This window comes from Cydia fagiglandana, chromosome 3 (genome assembly GCF_963556715.1).
Source record: "Cydia fagiglandana chromosome 3, ilCydFagi1.1, whole genome shotgun sequence".
In the NCBI taxonomy this organism is placed as follows: Eukaryota; Metazoa; Arthropoda; class Insecta; order Lepidoptera; family Tortricidae; genus Cydia; species Cydia fagiglandana.
The window spans coordinates 8,156,744-8,171,869 of NC_085934.1; positions in this window are offsets into that span (position 1 = coordinate 8,156,744).

Sequence of the window (15,126 nt, forward strand, 5' to 3'; positions counted from 1 at the left end):
GAGAGAGCTTGGCTCGATCTTTCGGGTTCGCGCGCAGAGGAAACCGCGTTCACTGCATTCCGTGATCGGTTGGACGGCTTAAGTCGGTTTATGCGCTTGGCCGCAGTGCTAATTTCGTTTAGAAACTCGGAAATCGCTACTAACCCGGGTGATTCTACGTTAGACTGCCTGTATTTGGCCCATTCATAGCGCACTATCAGATTCAATTTATCCACGATTTTATTCACGAGCTCAGGCGCGTGCAAGTATTTCTCTTGACGCAAGGATCTAATGGTGGCGACGGCATTCGCTACATGCGCGGCGAATGAGGTTATATTCGAATTGTCTTCGGATAAACGCGGCATGCGTTTAACGTTATGAATTTCCGTAAGAACAATCTCCTCAGGGTCGCCGAACTGCCGTTCCAACGCTTCCATTATCTCGTACGGATCCTGAACCGTGTACATTATTGATTTTACGGCCGTCCGAGCTTCGCCCTTAAGTGCGCGCCTAATCCGACTGACGTTATTGACGGCACTAAACATGGGCGACGTATCTTCGAACTCTGCCCTAAATGATATCCATTCGGAGATATCTCCGCCGAATGCAGGTAATTCCGGCGGTTTATGGTACATTGGCGCGTAGGTACCGTGCGGTACCTCTAAAGTGCGCGGGGTTGGTTTGCTAGTACGTTCGACGGCTGCCCGCGGCGGCGGTGGCGCGGTCTGTTTCGGCGGCGGGATTTTAACGTTTTCCTGTGCGATCTCGTGCTGTAACCTCGCTTGTCGTTCTACCCAACTTCTGGTACGTTCTTCGACGGTCGCGTCACTGCTGCCGACAGACTGCGCCTTCAGTTGCGCAACCTGCAGCCGTAAATTTGCAGTTTCGGACTCTGTCTTAGCAACGACCAGACGGGCTTTATGAACCTCGAGCTCGGCCATTAGCACGGCCAATTGTTTATCGCGTTCCCTAACCGATTTGCGACTTTTATGTGAATCGCGATTAGACGGCGCCCGCGACGGCGACGGCGGCGCATCGGCGTCTTTATTCACTAGCGTACCTGACCTACTACGATTTACTACCGTGGCATCTAACGTTTCCGAGTGTACCGACTCGTTTCCACCGGTAGTATTCGGGTTGCCACTGGTGCCCTTGCTCCACGTATTTGTCTCGCCGGACGTAGTCTTACCGGACGAGGGGGTAGGGGTGTCCATGCTGGCTGCGGGCGCAGGCGGGCCCTTGGTGCGTGGTCGTAGGCTCCTTGCTTCCTTTTCGGACATCTTTCTGGCTAGAACCACTTCACTTCACTTAACACACGCGGGGGTCCCTAACTTGACCTGCCTATATCTATGACTGACCGTTACCGAGCGTAACGCCAGGCCCTAGGCGTAGCGTGGATCCCTCGTGGCACTGAATCTCCCGCAATGGCAAAGTGCAATGCCTAGAACGTTCGAAAGCAGTGTGTGGGTATCAACCATGTGACACATGCAACGAAAGTTGCCAGGACACGTGAGCGGAGGACGACCTACACGCTGCACGGTCCGACCGGCAAGCCGGTAAATGGGTACGGAAAGGTATTGGGGTTGGGTCTGAGCCGAAGCGAACCTCTAGGCCCAGCGCGTTCTTTATTCAGTCTTGCCGTCTGAGTCAAGCAATGTCGCTTAAAACTCAGCGCGTACTTGTTTCTTTTTTGCCGTCTGAGTTAAGCAATGTCGCTTGAAACTCAGCGCGTACGTGTTTCTTTCTTGATTCTGAATTAAGCTATGTCGCTTGAAACTCAGCGCGTACGTTTTTCTATCTTCATCCGGCTTCAAAAGGACCAAACTGTGGAGTGTAGACTGTAACTTTTCGTGATGAGGGGTTCGTTGGGTGAAGCGTAGAAACTCGCCGCTGGAACGCGCTGGCCGTCGTGCTGTCTCGAAGTCCGCTATACCTCCATTTACCGGAATATGTGTTGTGTGAAATAAAAACACATATGTCTGAGTTTATTTACTGGAGAGTGTTCAGGCAAGTGATAGAGTTAAGCTCTCTGAGTTCTCTGAATATGCTACAAATGGCGCGGGTTTATATAGGAATGGCCGGGCGATTTGTATCTCTGAACTAGTGGGCATTATATGCAGAGTGAGTTTTATTTATTTCTGTCAATCTCGTTAATTATAAGCACGTATGAAAGGAGCACGAATCCTAGACTTATAAATAGGTACAATATTAAGCACGTATGAAAGGAGCATGAATCCTAGACTTATAACTAGATATAAAACATTCCACGCAATTCATTTGACATAATATGTGAGCACAAAGTAAAACATGATATAAAAAAGTAAAAATAGTAACCTAAACGTAAAGACTAATCTAACACATGCATGACCCTAATAGCTATTTACGACAGGAGGGAAGTGAATAATTCAAACAAATAGTCGCCTATTACATTGGGTGCGTATGAAACTTTGCCTCCGATAAAGTTTATCACGGCGCGGGGTCTAAAATAATGTAAACACACGCAACACGATCCTCATATTTTGTGAACGGACGATAATAGTTCTTCAGTATTTATACATATACGTACATATTTTCTTTAAGCAAAAAATTAATCTTTCAACATATATGGTCGCACGAATATGACCTACCTACACTCTTTTCGAAATCTACCTACCTATTATAGTATATTTAAATAAATGAATTAAAAGCTAACCCAAAATCAAATTTCTCAAAGTAGTCCCACTCTATAAACTTCGAAGCTCTCGTACTCGCGACTTACCTCTCTTGAATATCAAATGCCGTAATAAGAATCAAGGAACTTGTTACCGTCCATAAGGAACAGTGAGAAACTCGTGATATCTTGAGAGCATATTCACCACTTTCCGTATCGTAAGAACGTCACTCAAATATTCATGAGTAGTGCACATAAGGGCCAAGGTTTGCTTCACTTACTGAACAAACGAATACAAAAAGAGGTGTCCATTGGAAGCCCTTACCCCACTGCAATAAAGACTATGTTAAGTCAGTTAATTGAGACGATGGTACGAAGGACACCTTACAAGGGGAGTATGACTAATGCATCCACTTTTTCTATTTCCCGCAAACAAACATCACAGAACTTTCAACTTTGAATGGTAATTCAATTTCACATTTCATCTTTTATCTGCGAACACTTTAGAAAAAGATTTTGGATGGCTCATATTCTTTTATACGGAGGTAACATAGAAAAGTTTCAACTTGTTTTAAAGGTCGCACAAGTTTATAACCTATTTGAACCATGCGAAATAATAAAACTGAAATGAAACTTAGAAATAGAATTAATTATCTTTTAAAAGACACGCAAGTCCGGCACTATTATCGAGGTGACATTTGGATGGTGCATGGAGCTGCAGTATTTTACGGCGCTGTAATCGAAATACTACCTTTACATTAGCAGTTTGATTAATAAGAGATAAATTATCAAATAACAAAAAAACAACAAAACGCCAACTTGTACAGCGGCCTGACAATACCTCTAGTTGGGGTGAACCGCATGAGATGTCGCTAGAGGTGTTTTTTACTACAATTTACGCGGCCTACCATATTGCATGTGACATATAATCAGGCACGTCACCCCACATCGCAGGGGCTTGCGGGAAGTTGTCTCTTCAAGATTCAGCCCGGCGGCTACGTCTCAGGTGTTGGATTACTTCGTTGCAACTCCCTCGGGAGGTTCGGAACGCGGATCACCGCTGGTAGAGGCTGGTACTATTTTATAGGTAAGCTCTAGAATGTTCATGCTTAAGCAGTAGTTAGGGTTTTGGTATTAGAATGATACATGAATAGATTTATGGCTTATTATTATTACGAGTACTAAGGGTGAACCATTATTTAAGGCAAGAATATCAGAGTGCCGTGTTCAGAGAGGAAAGTCAGTGATTAGAGGAACTAAAGTACCATCGATCTGATTCCCATATTCAGTACCTATGTTCATCAAAAATGGGATATATTATTGTAATATTTTTCACAAAAATCTATATTTTAGTTTTAGAACCATTTAATAGGTTTGTGATTTATTTAACCCCTTTGCCCGTTTTTTTTTCTACAAATTTCTGCAAGGCCAAGCTGAAAGTACTCGTAAATAGCTGTCAAAAAAATCGTTATAAACTTGTACGGAACCCTCGGTCGAGTTAGACTCGCACGTTTTCATTTATTATTATAACTGAATATTAAAATGTTTTCATATAAATATATCGTGCTGCAGTGCACATGGCAGGCTCTTATTTTGATTACTTATGAAAAATTAACTTTTAAAACAAATAGAATTAATCTTTACAACGGAAGCCTTACGTAGAGTATATTAAAATTTAAAAGCCGCAAATGAAACCAACAACAGACTCGTTTTGAGAGTAAATCCTATGAAATAAAATGAAAGCAACGTTATCCCCATATAACATAAAAGAAACAATACATAAGTTCTCTTTTTTGCAGATGGTATCTAGAATTCCAGGTGTATTTTAATGGTGGTGCGCCCGCAGCAGCAAAATCCGTTTTAAGCCAACTTAGCCCACATTCGTTCCACAGGCAACAATACTATAAGGATTTAATTGTTGTCAAACTGTTTTAAAGTAACAATGGCGGGATTAGCAAATGTCCGCTGTTCGCTGAATGGCTTTAGTTGAGTGTGCAGTGCTGTCGCAGTTGATGCGTCTGGCCGTGTTTGAATGAGTCTAAATGTGATTGCGGCTGCGTGGATTAATATTAAAGCCATAATTATTGCAGGGTATGCAATATTATGTCACAGGTGAATTGCGTAAATATAGGTACAAAATATGTATGTTGTTTTGTAAACCTGTGGTTGTTTGATCATAATATTAGAGTTAAAATATTTGATACAATAGCGACACGCGTGGCACAAACCAACTTCCAGTGATTGATAAGCACGGTAGGTAGGTGGCTGAAATGTTCATTTTGAGCCCAAACATTTTCCAAGTACATACAACTCGGCGGTATCGCACGCGAATCATCTGAGTACACGGCAGTGTGTCTGCCCAAGTTCGAACAAACACCGAGGTGAAGGGAATGGATGGACACTGTTACAGCGTCAACGCCTTAAGTCCTCGCTCCTTTAATTAGCCATTAGTACTTTTTTCTCTTTGCACCTTTTTTAGGTTTCCGTACCTCAAAAGGAAAAAAACGGAACCCTTATAGGATCACTCGTGCGTCTATCTGTCTGTCCGTCTGTCACAGCCTATTTTTTCGGAAACTACTGGACCAATTAAGTTGAAATTTGGTACACATATGTAAATTAGTGACCTAAACATGGACATGTTTTTTTATAATTTTGAAATACATAGGTTCGAAGTTATTTAAGAAATTAGCCAAAAAATTACCATTCCCATATTCCCTTCCCCCCTTTATCTCCAAAACTAATGGGTCCAAAATTTTGAAAAAAAAATACACAAAATAGTTCTTTACATATAGATGTCAGGAAAACCTTTTAGAAATGTGCAGTCAAGCGCGAGTCGGACTTATGTAAGGAGCCCTGGAAGTGCGAGTCCGACTCGCACTTGGTCGGTTTTTACATGTCTCTGTTTATCTACCAGTCCGATGGTTGACTGGTAGACAATGTCCTTAGGCACTAAGTCCACTAATTTTACATTATTTTTGGTTTTTGTGCAATAAAGTTTAATTAAATATTTTTTTTTATACTCATTTTTTTTCTATCTTCCAGTTCAGGGTTAAAAGACGAGGGTAATTCTTTGCTACTAAGCGCTCCTGGTACCATTCCACTAACCTGGGGTTAGCCGGTTAAACCTGGAGTTACCATAGTTACCAGTACAATTTGATACTTAATCCTGTCTGGCGACTTTTGGAAAGGGATAGAGATATTTTTTACACTTCGTTATGTCGTGTGTATTTCATCAATTGCGACACTGAGTTAACGGTTTAACCGGTTAACTTCGGGTTAGTGGGATGGTGCAAGTGGCCCTTAATATTAAAAATTAAAATTCCAGTTATAACTAGATTTATGCTTCCTAGCATTTCATGAATCAAGCCTATATGAAACCTGTCCCAAAACGCACTTTGTCCAAACTGGGTTATTTTAAAACCGCGGAGAACTTGGCCTGTTTTACGCATTTATGTTTTTGTGGGACTCAGATTACGGTAGGTACCGGATAGATATTGCTCGGCGAGATTTTCGGTACCGCACCGGTGTGAATTTGCGCACATTCATTCCGACCGGGAACCCGTTGTATTGCATTGCATTGTTGCTACGGTTGCAAACAGATAATAAATTCGGGATTTGGCACCATCTGGCCGCCTGTTGGTGCTGAAAAGTGATCCGAACGTGGCCTAGCTGACATCCTTTGTGAATTACGGCATTTTATTTAAAACTGGTTTTTATCTCAAACGATAAACTCGGATTGGACTGAACGAAATGCACCTGTTATTTTTCGGTTGGTATATCAGTGTTGGCTTCAATGTTTAGTTTTTATTGGGTTATTCCACGATAAGAGTAACGCTATCGAAATGTTATGTATTTTTATGTCAGTTTTAATGTTGTATATTAATATGTAAAAGAGCTCTAAAATTTAATAGTATTGGACTGTAGGCCATACTTACTAGAGAATAAAATTTTTAATTTTGGTTTTCATTTAAAATAGGTTTTGATTTGGTACGGCAGTCGATCTTTCCGTTTCATTACCTAAACAAGAATATACAGTTAAGTAAGAATCTCGCGTCTTACATTGCCCGTTTCTTTTGTTAATATGTACTTGTAAGCATTTGATTACTGATACTTTTAAATATATCAATGTTATGTTATGCGTTGTTAATTAGCCGTTATACAAGTTCATTACGCATAAGTTTAAGAAAAAAATCTAAATAAAAAATGTATTATTTACTAGAAAAACATTAGGTACCTATGTTTTATGCATACAAGCACGAAACACTGTGACTTTTTACGACGCTAACAATTTTAAAGTTAAATAAAATCTACATTTCAGCGGTACAGTTGACAACCCTCGACGTGAATCACCTTGCATCTAAAGTAGGTTTTATCACCCCCCTTGAGTCATGACGCTGAGACGTCCACTGACGCAAACATCAAATAAAGTTGTTTCACTCAGTTATCTAAATGTGTGGGGCTAGGGTGCATTAATGATCTTCCTTGCCCGCAGCAAACACTTGTACGCACTCTGGCGGTTTTCCTCGTACAACTTTTGTTCGTAATGGTGTTTGGTTTCAAAACTTCTTGTGATGACATTTTTGGATGATTGGGTTCTGTAGATGATCTTACATGGGGAGTGAAGTATTGCATTAGGCTTTTGCTACCCACGACCCACGGACACTTAAGTTTATTACAATATGTATACCTACATAATACCTCTACAAAACAAAATATGTTTATGTGTTGTCTGTTCTAATAGATTTCCACACACAATTGAAATAAAATAGGCTGTGACAGACGGACAGACTGTGATCCTATAAGGATTCCGTTTTTTTCCTTTTGGGACACGGAAAACGGAACCCTAAAAAGAGATTGCACTAGACTAATAGGATCACTATCATTAGATGATTCAAAACTGGAATAAAAGCATTTGGATACGACCTCGGAGCGTACAACGGAGCGTTCGGCGGAGCGTGCAACTTGGCGTCAAGCTTCCAAGGAATTTGACCAGCGTGAGACCGCTGGTATACGTTTGCATTTGTTTAACGTAGATGCCGCGCTACACGCCCCACTGGACGCTCGTCGCGCCGCTCGAGCATCCACTCAGAGCAACCAACAGTCATCATCATCATCATCAGGCTATAGTAGGCCACTGCTGGACATAAGCGCTCTCCTTAAAGCGCCATAGCGCTCTGTCTTCAGCTTGCCGCATCCAGCATCTGCCTGCAGTCTTTCGCAGATCGTCATCCCACCTGGTTGGAGGGCGTCCTACACTACGTTTGCCGAGTCGCGGTCTCCACTCAAGAATGTACGTTTACCCCAGCGGTTATCAGTTCTTCGTGCGATACGGCCGGCCCACTGCCACTTTAGCTTGCTAATTCTTTGAGCTATGTCGATAACATTGGTTCTCTGTCGAATGTATTCGTTGCGAATCCTATCCTTCAGAGAAACTCCGAACCAACCAACCAACAGTATCTACTCAGAATGCCAGCTAATAGCCATGTTATTTAATAACATTGTTTCAGAGTATATAGCTTCACATTCTCTGTAGTATCCTCGAAAAGAGCCTTTTTCTGCTTTCCTAAAGATTTCTTTGTTTTAATATACCTATATTTTTCCTCGAACTTTAACATAGCCGCCGTAATAAATAATTGGATTACACGCCGCAAAACTTCATACTATTCGCAGGCAGTTCGAGTTGAGATAATGTCGTGATAAACGCGTGTAAAGCGACTGCGGTCAGGCCGGCCACAGAGTTCGGACCTGCTGGTCTACCACGAAAATCGACATTCGTAACTTGCGGGCATCTTTCTCTGTCACTCTAATTATGCCTTCATTCGAGCAAAAGAGAAAGATCCCCGCAATTTGCGGATTTAGGTTTTCGCGGTAGCCCCTCTGTGCGAAAGGCGTGACGGACTGCACCTGAGGATCATTTAGCACCCGCACAACTAAATGTGGGAGGATTTAGGTTTTGAAGGTTTTTTGAGGTAACTTAAATTTCAAGTCTTCAACGCTTTTGTAGCACCTGACTTGAACATGCACTGAACGAGTGATAGTGATGCCTCGCGCAGCAATCTACTAAGTCTACCAAAAATACTTTTATAGGGTAAGTTACTGTGTATGTTAATACAATAAAATATGATTTAGAAATTACTATCCTGGAAAAGCATCCTGGCATATCGACAATCTTTGTTGAGAGCAGTCGTAAATTCACTACGGCAGAAGATGTCACTGTCACCGCAAGAAATACCTAATATTTAAAACTTAATTCGCTTGACTGCGTATATCCATTTTATAATCGTTATTGAGCGTTTCGTTAATTGTCGTATTGAGGTACATCAAATCGTTTAAAGGTTGAACATGTATAATGAACAAGCAGGGCATTACAAGCCTCAACTTAATGCAAAAATGAGGTAAAAAGACCGCACTTATCCCAACAAAGTTCTGCACATAACTCCGGCGCATAATGCCGCTCTTCAGCTGCAAATGCATCGCGCTCGATAGCCTATTTCCATCCAAACCCGACCATTCTGCATACAGACAATTGTTCTTAAAGCACCCAGTCACTTAAAACGTCCCACTTTGTGCACAAAGGGACTTTTACCAGCAAACTTTGAATATGTTGCGGCATTTTTTACAGTTTGATGTAAATGCGGTCTTATGTTTTAAATTGGTCAGTTTTAGGTGTTCGAAACGAAAATCGTTTATTATGGAGGTTATGTGTTTAGTTTATTGTGACAGTATTCATTACTCATGACATTTATATATTATTGTAACCACAGTAGGTAGGTTGTAGTTACTGTACTTACTAACATTTCAAGCATCATTAATAATGAAATAAAAATATAAGTAAAATATATATTTTACCTCGTTATTGCATTATGACAACATAAAATTTACTGAATAACACTTAGGCAATATACATACATATATACATACAATTAATTATACATACCTTAATCAATAGTCACGTTTACGCAGGTTTGTGTATTATTCAATAATTTATTATCTGATAAGTTATATTATTCAGATTGAATATTATATAAAAAAAATGTATGGAGCTATTTTTGCCTCAACCTCTGTTCGCTAGCATACTATATTTAGTTGCCATAGGGATTCATGTTGGTGTCGGTCGGGTTGCGGGTTGCCAAAAGCATTGTTACAGCCGGTTCCTATTCACGCCAGTCAGCAAACGGATCGCGTAAAAACATTCAAATTAGACCATTGTGACGAGTTTTTCCTCGGAAACGTTGGCTTGAATGATAAATAGGATTACAGAACGGTCAAGGTTGGAATAAGAGAATGCTGCTTATTTGTCTTTCATTTATAATATATACATTACGAGTAATATTGAAATCAATAGATACTGAGATTAATAAGTAAATAGGCTATTTGTCCATCTCACTAGAGTGATAGGTCGTAACGCACTGTGGAACGATGCCATACTTGATGTGGTTGGACATGAGAATTTTCGGTATGTCCACGATAACTTTAATAGGTAGCCTAATAAAAATTTATGAAAATTTTGTAAGAATCTTAGGAATTGGTTTAGGTCTTTCCCTCTAAAAGTTTACGATTCTTTGTCAATATCATCGAAATACAAGAAGAATACCATCGGTGAAGTTATCAATGTTATCATCGAAAAATTTTCATGTCCAAGACAAGTATGGTATTGTCCCATGTGACTAGGTACTGTATAACCATGCATTTGAGTGTAAATTTACAAACAAGACTTGAACAGTTATGTCTCTCTTTTGACTTTGGAGTTTTTTAGTATAAAATTAGCATAATAAGAATTTGAGAAGCTTGTTACGTCATGGTTGGTTACATTAAAGCCCAAATCAAGAAAGAGCAAAGGACGAGAGACTTATTAAGTCATGTGGAGCAACGTCTCTCACTCTTATAAATCGATAATAAGAGCAAGGTCTCGGAAACCTGTTCTAGAACCCGATTTTGATTTTAAATGCTTGTTTTGAAACAAGATTTGATTTGCCAGCTGTCAAAAGTGACATTTCTGGACCACAAATAAAGTAAGATCAAGAAAAATCTACAGCGTTTTTGATAGCCAACGCAGTGCAAGTGTTATTTTAAACATCAAACTTCTATTAAATTATGACTTATAAATAACACTTGCACTGCGTGGGCTATCAAAATCGCTGCAGAATTTTCTTGGTCTAACTCCAACACTGTTGACAGTTGAAAGATCAAATCCATAACAATTTCAGAACAAGAAATTAAAGCCAGAATAGAGTTCCTAGATAAATTCAAAGAAAGGTAGGTAATGTAAACAACTTGCTTAATACAAACAGACCACAAATAGAATGTGGTGCAGCATCTACTTTTCTTCCGAGACTTTTTCACAACTTAACATTACAGACAGAAGAAATTCATTGCTTATTTACAAGTGGTCCATTGAACAAGTCGCTTGCATTTTCCGACTTAATGCGGGGGCGGTGCATTAGCTCTCAACGGGTACGTACGGGCATGTAATCGTATTTGCATTATAAATTTGTTCCTACACCTAATGGCATTCTACAACCACGGATAAAATGCCGTGTAGACCGCAACACGATCGAGTGGCAAGGGCAAGACGCGAGACACCTATCCGTAAATTTGTTCAGGTAATGAAAAAGTAGGTACGTAGGTAGAGAAAGATCCACTGCCCTACCAAATCAATACTTGAAATGTGATGATGAAATTTTACTTACTTTACTCATTATCCCCAGAGTTTACCGGAGTTCTTCATGAAAGTAGTGTACCTACCAGTGTTTAAAGGGCATGTAACACCTATGATGGATTTGCAGGCGTATTATGCTTATTTGCCACATAAAATATATACATAAAACATTTCTTGTTACGTTGTAAACCATAACAAATTAAGCCATCTACAAGCACTTCTTTAAAAACTTGTGTTCGTTTCGAATTTTATCCCATAAATATTTTTTGGACGTCAACATATGGAGAAACGTTTATTTTATCAAGCTTAAGATTTCCATTGTAGGCTGTGTTGTCAACTATGAGACATTAGATTACAAATAAATAGAAAATTACAAAGAAATATCCAATAAATAGTAAATCTCTATCGGGGTGGTGGTAGGGATCGGTGGAACAGGGGATAGTTTTTGATAACCATATATGTTATCAACAAGCCTTTAACACGACTATTTGGTTTGTCGCACAACAAAGGCTTCAATAGTAGTGTGAAACCAGGCTTTAAATCGCCCAACCGGCCACCTATCGACACCAATCTGCGTGGCAATTACCTGGCAACCGGGCTTGTGTGGCACTGCTATAAAACCGTTTTACTGCTTAAGTGGCCGGCTTCAATATAACACGGGATTTTCAGGTATTCTTTGAGCAATTACGCAGTAATCATTAAAGGGTAAGCTTTTTACATTTGCAAACGTTTATGGCGCCCTGTAATTATTCCGTGGAACGAGCCTCGTAAATAAGCCGGGATGAGCGTGGCCTGTATAAATCATTCGCCGCGAATCCAGCTTAATTCGTGGATAGAAGAACAAAGCCCACAGAAATAAATATACATGGAGGCAGCAGTGGAAAATTAGAAGCTTCCGCGCCGAAACAGTTATTTTCCATTTGCGGCGATAAATTATCGAATTCTTTAAGCGTTTTATTTGGCCGGGTCAGGACCTAAATATGGTTAAGTAAATTAATCAACGCCGACATGTACTCGCATTTATTGTTCAACCAAAAAAAGAAGGTCCGCAAACAATTCATGAACTCCTGATGGTAAAATTTACGGCTCTTACTAAATCAGCGTTATTTTATTTTACAGTTCATATACTATTACTAGAATATAAATCAAAATCTTTTTGTTGGAAAAAAATTACTTTGTGCTAACTAGTAACACTACTAAGTATGTTATGTATGTCATACACGAAAGAAAAAATTGATCAAGGCCTCCGGTGCCCACTTATATATATCAAAATAAATCAATAACTTAGATTTTGGTCAGGTGGGTATTACTTTTTTTCATTACAATATCTCGGTAATGTTACTGTTGTTCAGCTACGCAAATACTTGTTTAAAAGACAGGAAAGACGAACTTCCTTTTAATGTCACCGTTTAGTTTGGAAGAGGACCCGATTTAAGTGGCCGGATCCATAGTGAATGTTCACCGGACTGCTAAAATCAATGGTTCTTGTATGAAAAAGGGCTCAATCAGCAGGGCTCGACAGCCCGTTTGATATTCCCGAATCGTAGGCATTTGCACAAAAGAAAATTGGTCAAGCATTATATGTCCACTACGCTGAGTTGTCCCATTGTTCAATAGAAGCAAGCTTTGCTCAAAGATATGTACACTTCGGTACGCTCGAAGATTTCTTCTGAAACCCTTTAGCAGCACAAAAGTTCGAGTCGAGGCGCTGATTGAATTATTTCCCTTCATATGCTTGGTTGGGCAATAATGCGGAGGATCAAAATTGGTTTAGGCACTCAGTAGCCTTTTACATTAGGTCTCATGAATTATTAAAAATGGTAAGATATTTAAGTAGCTGATGTAGTTTATCATAGAGTATTTTACTATGAATTCCATCATATAAAATAAATAAATAAATATTATAGGACATTCTTACACAGATTGACTAAGTCCCACAGTAAGCTCAAGAAGGCTTGTGTTGTGGGTACTCAGACAACGATATATATATAATATACAAATACTTAAATACATAGAAAACACCCATGACTCAGGAACAAACAGGAGGAAGGATATTTTAAGAATATATATATATATATATTTTAAAGTGCTATGAAATTATTTATGGGTGGGTTATTTGTGGAACAATCGAATTTATACTCGTATGAGTAATTTTATTTTTTGTCATAATTATGATATAGATGATCTTTAATTTGCTGTAAAATCTGCCTCAATAATGTAGCCGGCCGATAGGTATACTCGTACCAGTTACAACATTTTCTATAATATGAATCACAACCCTAAAAAATTATTTTATATTTAATGTTTCAATGCATAAATAAATAGTTACCAATTCCATAATTCAATTTTGATGTAAGTAAATATACCTATTGCTACGCATACAAAAAAAACGTCTTCTTTTTTTAACTCACAATTGACAAACTACAACATTCACAGAATAATTAATTAACCGTACCTTAATAACCTGCGTATATGCCAATTTTTAAATACACAGCACAACAATAGATAATGAATAGCTTCAATTGTGCCTGAACCATATTGTCGCTGTATTTTCTGAAAAACTATCAAAGCTCCACGGCTTAACAAAGGGCAAGAAAGGTTAACCCTCAGCTTACCACACACATAAAAGAAAATTAATAATGTGGAAGTGCAAACCATATTTACTAGCTTCGTAGTAGGTTGTTCGTGATCAGAATGACTCCCCAAAATAAGTGAAAACGAATTGAACACTGAAAATACGCCATCTAAAAGTCTACCTGTAATGCATACCATCCGATTCATCTTGATACTTTGGTATTTTTTAACATGAAAGATGAAAGATACAATCAAACCAGTATTATGTAGTTGAAAAAATACAGTTATGTGGTCAGTAGTTGTTCTATTATTTGAAAAGCAAATTAGTTGTAAATATTTTTTCATAGTGTTACCATCATGTAGGTAGGCTTATAGCTTGTAAGTAAGACTCTAAGAACAATATAAGATATACTAAGGTATTGAATAATGTTCGTCTGCGACTTCATGATCTATTATAGCGACTCTAAGTTATACAAGGGAGTTAGGTAACGTTTGTGATGCAAGGAACTTTAAAATTCTTCGATCACCTGTTTAGAATCTTAAGTGCTAATTGCAGCTGCCTATAACTCATAAAGATGTTATGAGCATCAAATCATTTTGAGCTATAACACTAGCTGCAAAACATGCATTTTAGCAGCCAAAACAGCTACTATGGATCTTAAAGCTATACCTGAACCTCTTATACGCTTATGTCCCCCCTCTTATACGCTTATGTTTCATATGCTTGTCGGATACCGAGGGTCCTAAAGGCGGTGGGCGCGTGGGGTAGCATCTCGATGTATTACTTCACAGCTAAATCAATACCTGCCATTGCTACCAGTGCATGAAATAAACATTCGGACTCGTTAACCATACTAGTGCCTACCATATTTCAGTACTTAATGTAAAAAAAAGAAGTAATTGCTATTAGAAGGTTAACTGATTAAACATCAAAAAAGATCACATGAAACCGTTTAAATCTTTATTCAGCTCAAACTAGGCCGGCTACAACCCTAGACACCTGACCTTAGAAGATTTAGCCCTATATGGGACCGGCAACAAACTCAGAGGGACAAATCTTTTCAAAACAAGTTAAAACAACACATAACACATCCTTTCTTTATTTCACAAAAGTAAGCTACTAATGAAACATAAGAAACCAAAATAACACTTGAAATAAAACACTTAGCTAAATGGTTAAACAACGCTAGATTCTATAAGCTATCAGAATAATCCTTCAGGTATAAGCCTTCAGGAACGTAGCGAGTTAGGCACGAGGTTGGCT